Source organism: Sylvia atricapilla, chromosome 6, assembly GCF_009819655.1.
Source record: "Sylvia atricapilla isolate bSylAtr1 chromosome 6, bSylAtr1.pri, whole genome shotgun sequence".
NCBI lineage: Eukaryota > Metazoa > Chordata > Aves > Passeriformes > Sylviidae > Sylvia > Sylvia atricapilla.
The window spans coordinates 9072747-9080069 of NC_089145.1; positions in this window are offsets into that span (position 1 = coordinate 9072747).

Consider the following 7323-nt stretch of genomic DNA (forward strand, 5'->3'; position numbering starts at 1 on the left):
ACACCAAAACATAGACATGGAGCTGGACCAGCACTGGTACATGGGTCTGGACCGGCACCGGGACATGGAGATGGGGCTGGATCCACACCGCGACATGGGGCTGGACTGGCACCGGGACATGGAGAGGGAGCGGGACCGGCACCGGGACACGGAGCTGGACCACCACCGGGTCACGGGTCTGGACCGGCACTGGGACATGGGGCTGGACTGGCACCGGGACATTGAGCTGGACTGGCACCGGGACATCGGGCTGGACCGGCACCGGTACATGGAGTGGGATTGGCACCGGGACATAGACATGGAGCTGGACCGGCACTGGTACATGGGTCTGGACCGGCACCAGGACATGGAGATGGGGCTGGATCCACACCGAGACATGGAGCGGGACCGGCACCGGGACATGGTGCGGGACCGGCACCGGGACATGGACATGGGGATGGACCAGCACCGGGACATGGACATGGGACTGGACCGGCACCGGGACACGGGGCTAGACCCGCACCGGGAAACGGAGCTGGACCGGCACCGGGACATGGAGCTGAACCAGCACCTGGACATGGGGCTGGAACGGCACCAGGACATGGAGATGGAGCGGGACCGGCACCGGGACATGGGGCTGGACCGGCACCGGGACACGGGCCTGGACCCACACTGGGACATGGGTCTGGACCCACACTGGGACATCGTGCTGACCGGCACCGGGACATGGAGCGGGACCGCCACCGGGACATGGAGCTGGACCTGCACAGGGACATGGACATGGACCGGGACTGACACTGGGACACAGAGCGGGACCGGCACCGGGACATGGAGTCAGACCAGCACTGGGACATGGATTGGGAGCGGCACCAGGACATGGGGCTGGACCGGCATCGGGACATGGAGGTGGACTGGCACCGGGACATGGAGCAGGACGGGCACCGGGACATGGAGCGGGACCAGCACCAAGACACGCGGCTGGATGGGCACCGGGACTTGGAGCGGGACAGGCACCGGGACATGGAGATGGGGCTGGACTGGCACTGGGACATGGAGCTGGACCGGCACAGAGACATGGACATGGGGCTGGACCGGCACTGGGACATGGAGACGGGGCTGGACCAGCAACGGGACATGGAACTGGACTGGCACAGGGACATGGGACCGGCACTGGGACACGGAGCGGGACCGGCACCGGATCCTGGAGCTGGACCCATCCCGGGACACGGGGCTGGACCAGCACCGGGACATGGAGCGAGGCCAGCACCGGGTCATGCAGCTGGACTGGCACCGGGACATGGAGCGGGACCGGCACCTGCACATGCGGCTCGACCAGCACAGGGACATCGGACCAGCACCTGGACACGGGGCTGGACAGGCACCGGGACATGGGGCTGGAACGGCACCGGGACATTGGACCGGCATCTGGAAATGGAGATGGGGCTGGACCGGCACCGGGACAGGGAGCGGGACCGGCACCGGGACATAAACATGGGGCTGGATCGGCACCGGTACACGGAGCGGGACCGGCACCGGGACATGGAGATGGGGCTGGATCCACACCGGGACATGAAGTGGGACCGGCAGCGGGACATGGGGCTGGACTGGCACCGGGACACGGAGCTGGACGGACACAGGGACATGGAGCGGGACCCGCACTGGGACACGCGGCTGGACGGGCACCGGGACTTGGAGCAGGACAGGCACCGGGACATGGACATGGGGCTGGACCGGCACCGGGACATGGAGACGGGGCTGGACCGGCACCGGGACATAGGGCTGGAATGGCACAGGGATATGGGACCAGCACTGAGACACGGAGCAGGACCGGCACTGGGACATGGGGCTGTACCCGTCCTGGGACACGGGGCTGGACGGGCACCAGGACATGGAGCGAGACCGGCACCGGGACACGGGGCTGGACCCGCACAGGGACACTGGGTTGGACCGGCACCGGGACATGGAGATGGTGCTGGATCCACACTGGGACATGGAGTGTGACCGGCAACGGGACATGCACAAGGACTGACACCGGGACATGGAGCAGGACCGGCACCTGCACATGGGGCTGGACCAGCACAGGGACATGGGACCGGCACCGGGACATGGGGCTGGACTGGCACCCGGACATGGAGCGGGACCGGCACCGGGACACGGGGCTCAACTGGCACTGGTACGTGGGGCTGGACCGGCTCTGGGGACATGGGCATGGAGCTGGACCGGCACCGGGACACGGGGCTAGACCGACAGCAGGACGCGGGGTTGGACCGGCACCGGGACATGGTGCTGAGCGGGCACCGGGACATTGAGATGGGGCTGGACCAGCACCGGGACATGGAGCGGGACCGGCACTGGGACATGGATCAGGACCGGCACTAGGACATGGGGCTGGACCGGCACTGGGACATGGAGATGGGGCCAGATCCACACAGGGACATGGAGCGGGACGGGCACCGGGGCACGGGGCTGGATTGGCACCGGGACATACAGCGGGACTGGCACCGGGACATGGGGCTGGACCGGCACTGGGGACATGGAGCGGGACCGGCACTGGGACACGGGGCTGGACTGGCACCGCGACGTGGGGCTGGACCGGCACCGGAGACATGGAACGGGACCGGCACCGGGACATGGAGATGGGACTGGATCCGCACTGGGACATGGAGATGTGGCTGGACCAGCACCGGGACATGGGGCTGCACCGGAACCGGGACATGGATACGGGGCTGGACCGGCATCGGGACACGGGACTGGACTGGCACCGGGACATGGAGATGTGGCTGAATCCACACCGAGACACGGGGCTGGACTGGCACCGGGATGTGGGGCTGGACCTGTACCGGGACATGGAGGTGGACTGGCACCGGGACATGGAGCGAGACCGTCACCGGGACACGGGGCTGGACCCGCACGGGGACACTGGGTTGGAGCGGCACCGGGACACGGGGCCGGACCAGCACCAGGACATGGATCGGGACCGGCACCAGGACATGGGGCTGGACCGGCACAGGGACATGGAGATGGTGCTGGATCCACACTGGGACATGGAGAGTGACCGGCACCGGGACATGCAGCTGGACCGGCACCAGGACATGGGGCTGTACCCGTCCCGGGACACAGGGCTGGATGGGCACCGGGACACTGGGTTGGACCGGCACCGGGACATGGAGATGGTGCTGGATCCACACTGGGACATGGAGGGTGACCGGCAACGGGACATACACAAGGACTGGCACCGGGACATGGAGCGGGACTGGCACCTGCACATGGGGCTGGACCAGCACAGGGAAAGGGGACTGGCACCGGGACATGGGGCTGAACCGGCACCTGCTCATGGAGCTGGACCGGCACCGGGACCTGGAGCGGGTCAGGCACCGGGACACGGGGCTCAACTGGCACTGGTACGTGGGGCTGGACTGGCTCCAGGGACATGGGCATGGAGCCGGACCGGCACCAGGACACGGGGCTAGACCGACAGCGGGAAACGGGGTTGGACCGGCACCGGGACATGGAGATGGGGCTGGACCGGCACCGGGACATGGAGATAGGGCTGGACCGGCACCGGGACGCGGACCTGGACCGGCACCGGGACATGGAGCTGAGCCGGCACCGGGACATGGGGCCGGACCAGCACCGGGACATGGATCGGGACCGGCACTAGGACATGGGGCTGGACCTTCACCGGGACATGGAGATGGGGCCAGATCCACACAGGGACATGGAGCGGGACGGGCACCGGGACACGGGGCTGGACTGGCACCGGGACATACAGCGGGACTGGCACCGGGACATGGGGCTGGACCGGCACCGGTACATGGAGCGGGACCGGCACTGGGACATGGGTCTGGACCGGCACCGGGACATGGAGATTGGGCTGGATCCACACCGGGACACGGGGCTGGGCCCGCACCGGGAAACAGAGCTGGACCAGCACCGGGACATGGAGCTGAACCAGCACCTGGACATGGGGCTGGAACGGCACCAGGACATGGACATAGAGCGGGCCCGGCACCGGGACATGAGGCTGGACCGACACCGGGACATGGGGCTGGACCTACACTGGGACATGGAGCTGACCGGCACCAGGTCATGGAGCGGGACCGGCACCGGGACATGGGGCTGGACCGGGACACGGGGCTGGACCCGCACCGGGACACTGGGTTGGACCGGCACCGTGACACGGGGCCGGACCAGCACCAGGACATAGAGTGGGACTGGCACCGGGACCTGGAGATGGGGCTGGATCCACACCGGGACAGGGAGCGGGACCGGCACCGGGACATAAACATGGGGCTGGATCGGCACCGGTACACGGAGCGGGACCGGCACCGGGACATGGAGATGGGGCTGGATCCACACCGGGACATGAAGTGGGACCGGCAGCGGGACATGGGGCTGGACTGGCACCGGGACACGGAGCTGGACGGACACGGGGACATGGAGCGAAACCCGCACTGGGACACGCGGCTGGACGGGCACCGGGACTTGGAGCAGGACAGGCACCGGGACATGGACATGGGGCTGGACCGGCACCGGGACATGGAGACGGGGCTGGACCGGCACCGGGACATAGGGCTGGAATGGCACAGGGACATGGGACCAGCACTGAGACACGGAGCAGGACCGGCACTGGGACATGGGGCTGTACCCGTCCTGGGACACGGGGCTGGACGGGCACTGGGACATGGAGCGAGACCGGCACCGGGACACGGGGCTGGACCCGCACGGGGACACTGGGTTGGACCGGCACCGGGACATGGAGATGGTGCTGGATCCACACTGGGACATGGAGTGTGACCGGCAACGGGACATGCACAAGGACTGACACCGGGACATGGAGCAGGACCGGCACCTGCACATGGGGCTGGACCAGCACAGGGACATGGGACCGGCACCGGGACATGGGGCTGGACTGGCACCCGGACATGGAGCGGGACCGGCACCGGGTCATGGACATGGAGCTGGAACGGCAGCGGTACGTGGGTCTGGACCGGCACCGGGACATGGAGATGGGGCTGGATCCACACCGGGGCATGCAGCTGGACTGGCACCGGGATGTGGGGCTGGACCGGCACAGGGACATGGGACCGGCACCTGGACATGGGGCTGGACCGGCACCGGGACACGGGGCTCAACTGGCACTGGTACGTGGGGCTGGACCGGCTCTGGGGACATGGGCATGGAGCTGGACCGGCACCGGGACACGGGGCTAGACCGACAGCAGGACGCGGGGTTGGACCGGCACCGGGACATGGTGCTGAGCGGGCACCGGGACATTGAGATGGGGCTGGACCAGCACCGGGACATGGAGCGGGACCGGCACTGGGACATGGATCAGGACCGGCACTAGGACATGGGGCTGGACCGGCACTGGGACATGGAGATGGGGCCAGATCCACACAGGGACATGGAGCGGGACGGGCACCGGGGCACGGGGCTGGATTGGCACCGGGACATACAGCGGGACTGGCACCGGGACATGGGGCTGGACCGGCACTGGGGACATGGAGCGGGACCGGCACTGGGACACGGGGCTGGACTGGCACCGCGACGTGGGGCTGGACCGGCACCGGAGACATGGAACGGGACCGGCACCGGGACATGGAGATGGGACTGGATCCGCACTGGGACATGGAGATGTGGCTGGACCAGCACCGGGACATGGGGCTGCACCGGAACCGGGACATGGATACGGGGCTGGACCGGCATCGGGACACGGGACTGGACTGGCACCGGGACATGGAGATGTGGCTGAATCCACACCGAGACACGGGGCTGGACTGGCACCGGGATGTGGGGCTGGACCTGTACCGGGACATGGAGGTGGACTGGCACCGGGACATGGAGCGGGATGGCCACCGGGATATGGGGCTGGACCCGTCCCGGGACACAGGGCTGGATGGGCACGGGACATGGAGCGAGACCGTCACCGGGACACGGGGCTGGACCCGCACGGGGACACTGGGTTGGAGCGGCACCGGGACACGGGGCCGGACCAGCACCAGGACATGGATCGGGACCGGCACCAGGACATGGGGCTGGACCGGCACAGGGACATGGAGATGGTGCTGGATCCACACTGGGACATGGAGCGTGACCGGCACCGGGACATGCAGCTGGACCGGCACCAGGACATGGGGCTGTACCCGTCCCGGGACACAGGGCTGGATGGGCACCGGGACACTGGGTTGGACCGGCACCGGGACATGGAGATGGTGCTGGATCCACACTGGGACATGGAGGGTGACCGGCAACGGGACATACACAAGGACTGGCACCGGGACATGGAGCGGGACTGGCACCTGCACATGGGGCTGGACCAGCACAGGGAAAGGGGACTGGCACCGGGACATGGGGCTGAACCGGCACCTGCTCATGGAGCTGGACCGGCACCGGGACCTGGAGCGGGTCAGGCACCGGGACACGGGGCTCAACTGGCACTGGTACGTGGGGCTGGACTGGCTCCAGGGACATGGGCATGGAGCCGGACCGGCACCAGGACACGGGGCTAGACCGACAGCGGGAAACGGGGTTGGACCGGCACCGGGACATGGAGATGGGGCTGGACCGGCACCGGGACATGGAGATAGGGCTGGACCGGCACCGGGACGCGGAGCTGGACCGGCACCGGGACATGGAGCTGAGCCGGCACCGGGACATGGGGCCGGACCAGCACCGGGACATGGATCGGGACCGGCACTAGGACATGGGGCTGGACCGGCACCGGGACATGGAGATGGGGCCAGATCCACACAGGGACATGGAGCGGGACGGGCACCGGGACACGGGGCTGGACTGGCACCGGGACATACAGCGGGACTGGCACCGGGACATGGGGCTGGACCGGCACCGGTACATGGAGCGGGACCGGCACTGGGACATGGGTCTGGACCGGCACCGGGACATGGAGATTGGGCTGGATCCACACCGGGACACGGGGCTGGGCCCGCACCGGGAAACAGAGCTGGACCAGCACCGGGACATGGAGCTGAACCAGCACCTGGACATGGGGCTGGAACGGCACCAGGACATGGACATAGAGCGGGCCCGGCACCGGGACATGAGGCTGGACCGACACCGGGACATGGGGCTGGACCTACACTGGGACATGGAGCTGACCGGCACCAGGTCATGGAGCGGGACCGGCACCGGGACATGGGGCTGGACCGGGACACGGGGCTGGACCCGCACCGGGACACTGGGTTGGACCGGCACCGTGACACGGGGCCGGACCAGCACCAGGACATAGAGTGGGACTGGCACCGGGACCTGGAGATGGGGCTGGATCCACACCGGGACAGGGAGCGGGACCGGCACCGGGACATAAACATGGGGCTGGATCGG